Source organism: Hevea brasiliensis, chromosome 10 (genome assembly GCF_030052815.1).
Source record: "Hevea brasiliensis isolate MT/VB/25A 57/8 chromosome 10, ASM3005281v1, whole genome shotgun sequence".
Lineage (NCBI taxonomy): Eukaryota > Viridiplantae > Streptophyta > Magnoliopsida > Malpighiales > Euphorbiaceae > Hevea > Hevea brasiliensis.
The window spans coordinates 75,372,539-75,386,708 of record NC_079502.1 but is presented as its reverse complement, the minus strand read 5'-3'; positions in this window follow the sequence as shown (position 1 = coordinate 75,386,708).

Sequence of the window (14,170 nt, the reverse complement as noted above, 5' to 3'; positions counted from 1 at the left end):
ATGACCGTGGCGTATCGTAAATTATTAGAAGAAGTCCTACAGGCAAGAAAACCGTAATTTTCAATCGCAGATGATGGTCATCGCTACACCAAAAGTTAGAACATGTGTTCCTTGGGCATGTTGATCCTATGCGAAAGGGGCATTACCTTGAAGGAAGCACATGAGTCTTTTCACTCATGCCCTCCTCCGTGGTACAAAATGTATAGAGGGCTAAAGGAGCATTACCGTGGATGGTATGAAAAGAGATGTGGCAGGTAGTTTGTTTCCAAATGCCTAACTTGTCACCAAGTGAAGGCAGAGCATCAAGTACTCCTACTGATTTTTACATCCACTACACAAGACTAGCAGTGGAAATGGGAGAGAATAACAATGGATTTTGTGATGGGATTTTCGAGGACAGCAGTAAGAGTCATGATGCAAAGATGGGTCATTATCGACATGCATCTGACTAAGTCAAGCCATTTTCTGGCACAATTCGATGGACTACGGCTTTAGAAAGATTGGCCGTTGTGCATTGATGAGATTGTGAGATCGCAGATAGAGCAAGATCCATCGTGACGTATGAGATCCTAGGTTCACTTCGCCAGATTCTCGTAATTCCTTCCGCAGAGCCCTAGGAACTAGATTGAATCTTGATCGCATTCCACCTACGCATGCATGCATAGCTAGTCCGAGAGGGTAATTCAGATCTTGGAGGATATGCTACGGCTTGTGTGATTGAGTCTCAGGGCAATTGGGATACATATACTTGCCTTTGATTGAGTTCTGTTTATACACAACAATCCCGCTAACTCACATTAAGATGCCTCCATATGAAGCTTTGTATGTATGTAAAATATAGAACCCCGGTTGTGTTGGGATGACGTGAGCAGGGAAAGAAAGATGATTAGACCGAAATTGTTCAACAGACTAAAGAGAAAATCAGTGGTGATTAGAGATCGACTTAAGATCAAAGTGATCGCACCATCAAAAGTCCTATATTGATATGAAGAGTAAGGGATATTGAGTATGCAAGGGGTAGAGAGAAAGTTTTTCTCAAGGTTTCCCCTGGAAGAGGATTATGAGATTCTACAGAAAGGGGAACCGTAGTCCCCTGCCTATTGAGCCATATACATGGAGGTTCTCGCTGGGAAAGAGTGGGTCCTTTGTGCTATCAAGCTTCCGCACTACCTCCAGCAGCTGGAGAAGATACATAATGTCTTCCCATGTGTCTATGTTGAGGAGGTGTATCGATCGTGACTCCATCCATGTGGCGTACTATCAAGTAAAGGAAATTGAAGTGAATCCAGACTCTCACATAATGTAGGAGGGGAACCCATAGAGATTCCGCTATGAGGCAGGCAAAGCAGCCTACTTTAATAAGCAAATACCATTGGTAAAAAAAGTAGTGGAACCCATCATTCGTGCCAGGTGAGGCTACTTGGGAAACGAGAGGAATGAGACATGGAGGAGATACATACCCACAAATTGCTCGTGAGATTGGATACTGCAAAATTTCTAGACTAAATTTATTTCCAAGCTGGGGAGGAATCAGAACACCCTATTTGCATAGCCTTCCTCTCAGTATATTTCAACGCTCCTGGTGATCTGAGCTCTGGGCCCTATAATTAGCAGAGATTAGAACCACACTTACACAAACTTAGAGAAGCCATAAGCAAACACAAATAATTAGTAATTCGCCAACACTAGTTAAGTGGTACAATAAGAAAACAGAACATAAGTTAGTTAAACGAATGCGAGAGTCAAGCAAATGATGGGTGACTTTCTCAGAACGCACTCATAAGTCGATTTAGAATCTCAAATTTCGAACCGTGAAATGTGACGCACTGGCTATTCCTCTTAGGACCATTATAAACATAAAGTGGGAAAAGAGGAAATGGGCGAAAAAGAAATCGTTAAGCCATCTCAAATAATGGTGAGGTCGTGTCAGAGCCGTAAGCAAACATTGAATTTATTTGCAAAACCGTAGATGAACCGGCGAGGTAGGCAATTTAAGGTCAATCACCCCGAGAGTCGACTTCTCACTCTAATCACAAATAAAATCTGATAAAAGAAAATTTCAGAATTTGAGGAATTAAAATTGTAAAGAACTAATAGAAAAATAAATAAAAAAGAAAAGAAAAGAAAATGAAAAAGTTTAAAAGGTGATGATTTCATGCATGATGCCATAAAAATAATTATTAATATATTTAATTAATTAGATTTTTGGTCTTCCTAAATACATAAAAACAAAAAGAAAAGAAAAAGAAAAAAAAAAAAGATCAAAAGTCTTCATCAAGGCCCACTACCCTCACTCTCCAAGGAATAACCATTAAAGCTTGTTTCAAGCTTACAATCCTTCATTAAACTCTCAATAAATTTCCATAAACTCTATTAGAACTTGTTTAGCCACTGAGAAGAAGCTTGGTCATCAAAGAAAGAAGAAAAGAAGAGGGAAATTAGATAATTCAAATTCAAGTGAGGTAAGCACATCAATTTGAAAGTTTGAGATTTAGTAGTGTGTTAGAAGTGTTTGAATCAAAGTCAAATTGATGGAGTATGGTCATGTCACAAGATGATCATGAGGGATCAAAAATGAAATTTTACAAGTCTAATTGGTATGAGACCAATTGGGGATGAAAATAGACACTAAATGACACAATTTTCATTTAGGAAGCATGCCCAAAAAGTGACCAAAACCTAGTGAACAAATTGACCAAAGTTGAAAAATCACATCATCTCAGATAAATCCAACCAAATGAACAAAGGTTTGTTCATTTGGCCATAACTTGAGTTAGGCAGGTCAAAATGAACTGAAATTTTACCAGTGGTTAGATGAGATATAGACCTAAAACTTTCATGAAGAACACCAACCCAAATTATGCCATACCAAGTCATTTGGCCACCCGAAGTTGGTGACCCAAAACTGCCAGCACCAAAAATTGCCTGCACTGGTTGTGTCCAATTCGCACCATGGTTCAAATGGCTATAACTTGAGCTACAAAACTCCAATTGGAGTGATTCAAAATGGAGAATAAACTTAAGACAATATGAAACATTTTCTATGAAGTAAGTTTTATCAAATTCCAACAGAAAAGTGACCAATGGAACAAAGCAACCTTAGACACCAAAATTGAAAATTTATCAAATTTGCCTAAAAGACTTAGAATTTGAATAAACAACCAAAACCAACAAATTTAATGACCAAAATGTGGTATGTGGGTGAAGTTGGAATTCCCATACCTATTAAGCCTTAGAAAGTCAACAATTTGACTTGAATAGTGTAGTGAATAGTAACCACGAAACACAAAATTTCAAGAACCGAGTTTAGCACGTTAGAGCTAGGTAAAAGTGAAGTTAAATTTATTTTTGGATTTATGTTGTTATGATACTGAAACACTGTAAAATTGTGTGTTTCAGTTGAAAAGAATACCGGAAGGAACTCAAGGAACCGAGTCAAGGCCAGAGGCGACTGCTTGAGGTTTGTGCACAACATCACTATGCTTTAAAATTCATTGATAAAGTAAATAAAAATATGTATTTTACTTTTGCTTTGAATTGTGAAAGTTTATTTGTGACATTATCTATAATGTTTTGATTTAAATTGTTGAAAGTTGTTGTGTATATTTGAAATGACAATGTTTAGCAAATTGTTAAGATAAGTTTTGAAACCTTGTCATGATCATATATTTGAACACCTCACTAGCATGACTAGTGGGGGTAATTAGTTTCAATTTTGATTCCTTCTGGAGAAGTGTTGAGGTGTGCCAAGAAGATGATGTGAATGGATATCCATATATTTGAGCTAGCTAACCTTGTGATGTGATTTCTCTTAGCCTCGACTATTGAGATTCTATTTGTTTCAATGGCATGATCTAACGTGAGTTTTATGAAATGTGATTTGATACTTCAAAATGAAATTGTTTGGGATTAAAATCTCATAATGCATGATTTGTATTTAAATGCGGATGTTAGTCCAGCAAGTTTGGGCAGCTATAACTTGAGTTGTATAGGTTTAATTGGTACAAGGCTAATTAGACATGAAACTAGACACATAATGGCACAACTTTGATGAAGGAACCCTATGCAGAAACCAAACATAGTATGTCCTAAAAATTGACCAAATCCGAGTAACACACATTCTGCCTGGGCAAAATGACCAAATGAACAGTGTTCTTTCATTTGGTCATAACTCACTGTAGAAATGTCCAATTAACCTGAAATTTATATCAATAGAAACCTTAGACAATTTAGGACAACTTTCATGAAGGACACAACCCCAAATTTTGACCAGAACTTAATGAAATTGCACACCAAACTCAGAACACCAAAACTGCCAGCATGGATTCTGCCCATAAATTTTAGGTACTGCCCTATCCGGCCAGTTATGGTAAAATGACCATAACTTGAGCTACAAAACTCTAAATGGAGTGATTCAAAAAGGAAATTAAAGAAGACACATAAAGGAACAACTTTCATGAAGAAAGTCTTATCAAATTGTTACTGTAGCAAGGTCCAATGGAACAGTGAATTTGGACCTCAAATTCTGAAAATTTGAAATAAAACCTAGGAGGCTAGGAATTGAGTTTGGCAATCAATGCCAACAAAAATAAAATGAAAAATGTGGTATATTAGTGAACTTAGGCTCCCCAAATTTATTATAAATCAAAATGTCAACTTGTGAATGGAGATGGTCAAATGAAAAGTAATCACTAAAATAAGTGAAAGGTAAAGTTAAGTGACCCCAATGATATAGGAAAAGGGTATAAAAAAAAATTAGAAAGCTATTGTAATAGTTAATAAATAGATAATGTAAATAGTTAATTTAAATTTTGGGAATTGAGTAGCACTAGGATTTAAGGAAACTTAGCTAAATTTGAAATCCATGAAACATTCATGGACTACTTGAAATATGAATGATAATGCACCTAAATCATGAAAAAAAAAATAGATAATTAGGGCTTATGCCTCTTTTTGTAGCTAAAGATTTATACTTTGCATAATTAATGGCATATGAGAAACAAAAACAATGTTTTGAGTACAATGGTACATAAACACCATTGTTGTGAATTGAGATCAAGAATGAATGATGTAAGGAATGTATGAATTATGATGAATGCAAAAACTATGTAGAATTGTGATTTAGAAATTTATACTTTTGCTAAGAATAAAATTAAAACGTTATAAATTATAATTAGAACTTATAATGAAATAATGAAATAAGAAGACATATTAATATTTAATGGTACTTATGTGCCCATGTATTGCCTAGACACGTGTGTCAGATTGGATAGATTGGCATGCGAATAGGGTATTATTTTAGCAGTACTGTAAAAGGCTTTATGCCGGTATTCATGGCTTTATGTCCATATTCATGGCTTTATGTCCGCACTCATGGCTTTTATGCCCGCACTCATGGCTTTTATGCCCAATTATTTGTTATCATGGCTTTTTAGCCATTCTAATTGCATACGTGATTGATGCTCCACGTCCCATGGTATGACTGCCCAAGGCACCACAGTGTCTAGTGCCAACGACCAGTTATCCAGTTTAGTCAGCTTGTCATAGGTTACTTGGGCAGTGAAATTTATTGAAACAAGTTAAGAATATTAGCAACTGAAAATATTAGCAATTAAATAAATGAGTAAGAATGTTTAAAATAAATTAGAACGATATTAAAATTTAATTATTATAAAGGAATTGAGCCTTTTTGAAGAGGAATAAATAAGAACAAATGATAGTTAATTCTAGAAGTATTATATGAAATTAGATTAAATTCCAGAGTTTTCAAATTTTGATCAATTCCTTTTTTTTTTATCATATATTATTTTCTTGTTATATTATTGCACCACTAAGCAAAAATGTTTAGCGTTATGGATTTGTTTTCTCGCGCAGGTACTGAAGGTAAAGCCCAGCGAATATTAAACAGAGATTTTGGAGTTCTGATCTGTAGAAGTGTCTGAAGTATTCAAGGTTGTTACCTCTTCAGCAATGCATGTAAATAAGGCCCATATAGGTCATAATTTTTATGTTGTATAAAATGCTTAGTTATAGCATTGTAATGTAGATTGTCAAAATATAATTAATAGGTATGTGATATAAATTAATAAATCGGTTAGTTCATATGTGATTAAATTGTATATCATATAAATTAATGAAAATTGAAAATTTTCATATATGAGTTGAGCATGAATGGGAATGTATCCAATTGGATATGAATGAAATTGTATGGATTTGAATATGGAATTGAAACATATAGATGATGCATAAAATGATGAGATTTTTATTTTAAAATATTATTGAAAATTTTCAAACAGGTGAATAGTGAAACACGTCAATATTTAATAAAATAGGGGAAACTCCGCTAGTTTCTCCGTAGAAAAATAATTAATATTAAAGGATAATAACTTGAAAATGATTAAGGGAATAAAGTAAGATAAGATAAGGTGCTTCGACACTGAATGTAGCACGCCTTGCTTGGCTACACTGTAGACGGGTGAGGAGTGTTACATTTATTGGTATCAGAGCACGGTTTAGGCGTTCCTAGGCATAGATAGATGGAAAGGGATAGTGTGCATAACATGCATTGCATTCATATGAGTACAGGTGAAACCAATGCAGATCCATTTTCTCTGGTAAGGTGAAGAAATAAGGAGGTAGCAGCTCCTCGACTATTTACACTAGATAAATTTCGAGGACAAAATTTATGTTAGAGGGGAAGAATTGTAACACCCTCACTATAGCAATTCCGTACATTCTATGGTTCCGGTGATCGGTGTCTGTTCGGATAGCTAGAACATCTAGAAAAATATTTAGACTAGAGTGAGGAGTCATAAATAACTCAAATATTAATAAGAAAAATTTAGGAAAAATTTTAGAAATAAAATACAACCAAGTTAAATGAGCCGGTGCCCTAGCGATGGATAACCCAGTGGGAAGTTGTGGTCTTCACAGCTAGGAGCCCTAAACTTGGAAGAAAATTCATAAAATAAATTTTGAGACTCCAGAGAAGAGTCATTGAGGTTTTGATGGCATTAGAATGCCAGGAAAAGGCTTAGAAAATTTTTTCGATTGGTACAGACGATTTTGGCTCAATAAGACAAACAGAGGGCATTTTGGTCATTTCGTCTTCAGAGATGATTTTTGGCCGACTTGTCCAATTAAGTAAATAATTATTATGACATAAAATATGAATAAATATTACTAAAAATTGAATTGAAAATGATTAGAAAAGAAAGAAAAAGAAAAATGAAATATAAGTAGATTAATGACATCATGCATGAGGTAATTAAAATTACTAACAAATGGGAGTTTGACAAGCATTTAAAGAGGATAAAAACTAAATAAACAAGGATAAAACTGAAAAAAGTAAAAATCCGATTGTCTTCTTCAGTTTCCCGGCAGCCTCCCTTTTCCTCACATCCATTGAAGAAGCTTTCATCTCTCTCTTTTTCCAAACCTTAATTTTTCACCATTAAACCCTAAGTTCTCTTCATTAAAAATTGTCCCTACCTCTTAGGAAGGTGTTTGGCAGCCATGAAAATCAAGAAAAGTGAAGTTTAAGCTTGAGAAAAATTCTGCTCAAAAAGGTTAGTGCTATATCTCTCCATTTTTCTCCTTAAATTTAAGGTTAGGTGTATGGATTTAGTTAGAAATTCATGAAATTAAAAGAACATATCCATGTATGGACCAACTAAAATTTTTGGTAGCCTTAGTGATGGAAGTGTTGATGAGTTTTGAATGAATTTAAGTTGTATATGGGTGGTCTTGAACATGAGTATGAGACTTAAATATCATCAAGTGTGTTGAATTGATGTATGTGCATGAATGGATATTTGAGAATTAGGGTTTGAGGCATGAAGTTAGGGTTTTGCCCATATGTTAGTGAATGGAAGTCCTAATGGTCAATTAGTGACCATTTGGCTATGTTTGATGAGGAATTAAAGTGAATTATGGCTTTGGAATTGAGGTTGGGTATGCTGCATTAGGTGACCTGCAGGTTTGTATGTGAGTCCAGCAAGTTTGGGCAGCTATAACTTGAGTTGTGCAGGTTCAATTGGTGCAAGGCCAATTGGACGTGAAACTAGATACATAATGGAACAACTTTGATGGAGGAACCCTGTTCAGAAACCAAACATAGGATGCCCTAAAAATTGACCAAATTCGGGTAATACACATTCTGCTTGGGCAAAATGACCAAATGAACAGTGTTCATTCATTTGGTCATAACTCACTGTAGAAATGTCCAATTAACCTGAAACTTATATCAATAGAAATCTTAGACAATTTAGGACAACTTTCATGAAGGACACAACCCCAAATTTTGACCAGAACTTAATGAAATTGCCCACCAAACTCAGGACACCAAAACTGCCAGCATGGATTCTGCCCAGAAATTCTAGGTACTATCCTATTTGGCCAGTTATGGTAAAATGACCATAACTTGAGCTACAAAACTCTAAATGGAGTGATTCAAAAAGGAAATTAAAGAAGACACATAAAGGAACAACTTTCATGAAGAAAGTCTTATCAAATTGTTACTGTAGCAAGGTCCAATGGAACAGTGAATTTGGACCTCAAATTCTGAAAATTTGAAATAAAACCTATGAGGCTAGGAATTGAGTTTGGCAATCAATGCCAACAAAAATAAAATGAAAAATGTGGTATATTAGTGAACTTAGGCTCCCCAAATTTATTATAAATAAAAAAGTCAACTTGTGAATGGAGATGGTCAAATGAAAAGTAATCACTAAAATAAGTGAAAGGTAAAGTTAAGTGACCCCAATGATATAGGAAAAGGGTATAAAAAAAATTAGAAAGCTATTGTAATAGTTAATAAATAGATAATGTAAATAGTTAATTTAAATTTTGGGAATTGAGTAGCACTAGGATTTAAGGAAACTTAGCTAAATTTGAAATCCATGAAACATTCATGGACTACTTGAAATATGAATGATAATGCACCTAAATCATGAAAAAAAAATAGATAGTTAAGGCTTATGCCTCTTTTTGTAGCTAAAGATTTATACTTTGCATAATTAATGGCACATGAGAAACAAAAAGAATGTTTTGAGTATAATGGTACATAAACACCATTGTTGTGAATTGAGATCAAGAATGAATGATGTAAGGAATGTATGAATTATGATGAATGCAAAAACTATTTAGAATTGTGATTTAGAAATTTATACTTTTGCTAAGAATAAAATTAAAACGTAATAAATTATAATTGGAACTTATAATAAAATAATGAAATAAGAAGACATATTAATATTTAATGGTACTTATGTGCCCATGTATTGCCTAGACACGTGTGTCAGATTAGATAGATGAGCATGCGAATAGGGTATTGTTTTAGTAGTACTACGAAAGGCTTTATACTTGTATTCATGGCTTTATGTTCGTATTCATGGTTTATGCCCGTATTCATGGCTTTATGCTCGATTATGTGTTATCATGGCTTTTTAGCCATTCTGATTGCATACGTGGTTGACGTTCTGCGTCCCATGGTATAAAGGCCCGAGGCAACGCGGTGTCCAGTGCCAACGACCCGTTATCCAGTTTAGTCAGCCTGTCATAGGTTACTTGGGTAGTGAAATTTATTGAAATAAGTTAAGAATATTAGCAACTGAAAATATTAGCAATTAAATAAATGAGTAAAAATATTTAAAATAAATTAGATTAGTTATTTAGTAGAAAGAATTGAAATAAATTGGAATGATATTAAAATTTAATTATTATGAAAGAATTGAGCGCTTTTGAAGAGGAATAAATTAGAACAAAGGATAGTTAATTTTAGAAGTATTATATGAAATTAGATTAAATTCCAGAGTATTCAAATTTTGATCCATTCCTTTTTTTATTGTATATTATTTTCTTGTTATATTATTGCACCACTAAGCAGCAATGCTTAGCGCAATGGATTTGTTTCCTCGTGCAGCTACTGAAGGTAAAGCCCAACGAATATTAAACAAAGATTTTGGAGTTCTGATCTGTAGAAGTGTCTGAAGTATTCAAAGTTGTCACCTCGTCAGCAATGCATGTAGATAGGGCCCATATAGGTCATAATTTGTATGTTGTATAAAATGCTTAGTTATAGCATTGTAATGTAGATTATTAAAATATAATTAATAGGTATGTGATGTGTAACACCCCTCACCCGTCTACAATGTAGCCGAGCAAGGCGTGTTACACGGCATGCCAGAGCACCTAGTCTGTGAATATCTCTTTTTTTTTTTTTTGAACTCAATTTGATTTAAAAAGTCTTTATGTGATATTCATAACATACTAGTTCTATGTTCATATTTTAATAAAATCAGTGTTTCAAATTAGTAATAAAAATTCGGCAAGGTGCCATCTGTATTTCAGACAAACTGTCCTTCTAAACCTTTTAAAAATAGTTCAATATGATAATATTCTCAAAATCTCAACTATTTCATAGTTTCAAAATACAATCCATCATAATTTACATTCATCCAAACACTCTCCATAGGAGTTTAATATGTACAAATTATTACAAACCTTAAAGTTTTAGAATATAGAAAATTACATAACAAAATGTCAAAATACAATTGATAGTCATTACACAAGATCCTAAAGTCCTACCATGTATGGACTATAGTATAGATGACTCTGAACTCCTATGTAGATCTGATGTCTCACCCGGTTGTAGGTCTGCTAGGCTCCGCAACTGTGTCTCCAATACCTACGCATAGCAAAAGTAACGCGCTAAGCAATTCTGCTTAGTGGTGCCAAATATAAAGAAATATGCACTAAAATAAAATAAATGAATTATTTATAAATCTATGACATCGATATTCTTTGCAGTTGTTAATTTTACTTTTATTTGCTAACCTTTCATTTTTGCTAATTTGTGGTGGTGCTGTATGTCAATAAACTGAATTTAACTATTTGAATTTAATAATGCTTAAATTAACTGCTCGTGTAGCCTACATACTGACCAGACTGGATAAACAGATATAATAGCACTGGGTACCTAGTACCTCGTGCCGTCACACCATCAGTCACAAAGTGTCTCCCGGTGTGCAAACAGTGTGGCTAAAAAGCCATATAGTCAATCCGACGATAAGCCAAGTATAATAACACAATACGTGTAGCCGTAGGCTATTAAAGTCACAGTGCAGCATAATAAGCCGTAAAAACACAGTATGGTATGAAGCCATTTATAGAACAGCTGTCAGAATCCTATTGGCATGCCAACCTATCCAAACTAGTCAACTAGGCAAACTAGGGCATATTACAAATTAATTGTTTAATTCTTCATTTTTTTGAGTTTACTAGTTATCATGTAATTCACAAGTCAATGTAAATGTTGACCTTTTTAGCTAATATGGATAAGTTGATTCTAGCATCAACATGCCACAAATTGTAATTCAATATGCTGCCAATATAGTGCAATTTACCCTTTTCACAAGTTGGCATTCATTGCCAAATTACTTCAAGCATCATCGTATGCAAATGTTAAATTTTTAGTTTTAGTGTGCTAGATTTGTCTAGCTTAATGTCCTATTTCTCTTAGTTTTTAGCTTCTGGTCAAAGAAGAAAAATTGTAGCTCTATGTCTTATTGAACTTTTGGCATAAATTTCAGCTCATTCCGAGTTGTTTATACCAAGATATGGTCAATTTACTAAAGCTGGACAGATTGCATCTTTAGTGCAAAATTTGGTTAATTTTAGGTCAAATTCAGTTCTGGCAGTTTTGGTACTCGAACTTGGGCAAGCAATTTGACTTGGTTCTGGCCATTCTGGGCTTTGGTGTCTTCATAAGAATTGTAGCTCTATGTCTAACCTTTCTATGGTAAAAATGTCAGGTCATTTGGACTTGTTTTGAGTGAGTTATGGTCATCTTAATGACTACTGTTCATATGGTCAAAAATCTGGGCTTGCACTTACCAATTTTGGATTAGGTCATTTTTAAGTTCAGATTCTAGGCAGAATTTTAGCAACATTTCTCCATGAAAGTTGGCCTATTTTGTGTCTAGTTTCATCTCCCATTGGCCTCATACCAATTGGGTTTACAATTTTGCACTTATAACCTAATTTAAGTACTACCAATAACACATAACCTGCACATAAAAATCACACTTCCAATTTGACAATCCTCCTCCTCCCAATACTTCAATATTCATTCATGGCACTTCTGTACATATTCAACACAATTCCAGTAAAGCATTTTGGGCAGACACTTAAGTGCTCAATGCACACAATACACCATTAATGTTCAACATTTACTTCAACCTAAATTCAATATACATCAACACCTATATTATACATACACTTCCATGACAATTACACAAACTGCCCACAATTCAACACCATCATATTTCATCTATAAATTTAATAAACTCACACACAATTTCATGAGATTAAAGGCTGCCAAACATAGCAGTTTACTAAAGTATCAAAGTCCCATTTTTAAACCCTTAATTCAAGCGCTAACATACACATACTTGGGCATTAACCTACAACAACTTCCATTTGAGTCAATCAACCTTAATTTGCATCCATTAAAGGTAAGAAAAACTCAAACACATCAAGCTTTCATGGCTGCCGAAAGTGAACAATTTTACAACTCAATAATTTGTTCCATTCTCGTCACCAATTTACTCACCTCAACCTAAATATAAAGTTTACTAAAGCAAGGGAGAGGATTTGGACACTTAACTCTTGAGAGCTTCCCTAAAACTTCACCAAATCTTCTTTTTCTTGTTCCCAATATCTTCCTTAAGATAAGTGTGCAAACTTTAATGAAGCAACCAAGTGGAGATGATGGCTAAATCATTGGTGCGTGAGGATGGAAGGAGTTCGGCCATGGAGGTTTAATGGAGGACCCATTTCGGCTGGTTATTTCTCAAGGTTGAAGATGATGATTTCTGTCCAAAAATGACTTAAATAGGTGTCCCAAAACATGAGTTAGTGGAGCACTAACTTTAATTTAATGTTTAATTATTCAAAGTTTTCTAATTTGCACATTTATTTCATTTCTTTCACTATTTACATAATGTATCACAATTTCATTTTTCATGACATTTTCAAGGTGTAATACCATTTATTTTTAATGGACATTGAGGTCAAAAGGCAACTCTAGGTGTCAAATAACCAAAATGCCTAACTTCGGCTTATATTTCTGATTTTTCGGTAACACTGATTTTTGTCTGTTTCTCGATTTTTTGTTTTTCTTTATACTAATTTATTATTATTTTTTTATATTTCTAGTGTCAATTACATTTCAATAAACCTTTAATTATGTCTCAAAATTTAATTCCAAAGGTTCCCCATAGTCCTGGGGTCGACAATTGCCTTCGCCGTAACTTCCCGGTGCGGTCACCCATCACTACGGTGCCAGCTCGTTTAACTTAGTTTCATTTCCTCTCTTTTATTTTTCTTTAATTTTTCTTGTATTTTATTTTTATTGATTTCATCATTATATGTCTATTCACTATCACCGAAGTGTAGTTCCAGACATCCTGACTTGCCTAGACTGACATTAGGTCACCAGAACAACAGAATGTACAGACTACATACAGGGAGGATGTTACATGATGTAAATTAATAAATCAGTTAGTTCATATGTGATTAAATTGTATATCATGTAAATTAATGAAGATTGAAAATTTTAATATATGAGTTGAGCATGAATGGGAATGTATCCAATTGGATATGAATGAATTTGTATGGATTTGAATACAAAATTAAAATATATAGATGATGCATGAAATGATAAGATTTTTATTTTAAAATATTATTGAAAATTTTCAAATAAGTGTATAGTGAAACAAGCCAATATTTAATAAAATAGGGGAAACTCCGCTGGTTTCTCCGTAGAAAAATAATTGATATTAAAAGATAATAACTTGAAAATGATTAAAGGAATAAAGTAAGATAAGATAGGGTGCTTCAGCACTGAATGTAGCACGCCTTGCTCGGCTATACTGTAGACGGGTGAGGGGTGTTACATCTCCCGCCAATCCTTTGGTGTATTAAGTATTTAATTTGAGAGCTCGGGTAAGAACTCTCCCCCAATCTCTTAGTATATTTTAATTGGAATTTAAGCTAAGAGAATTCGGGTAAGAACTCTCTCCCGACCTCTTAATGTATTTTGTTAAAATTTAAGTGGAGGATTTCAAGTAAGAACTCTCCCTCCACCTCTATATATTTTATTAAGATTTTG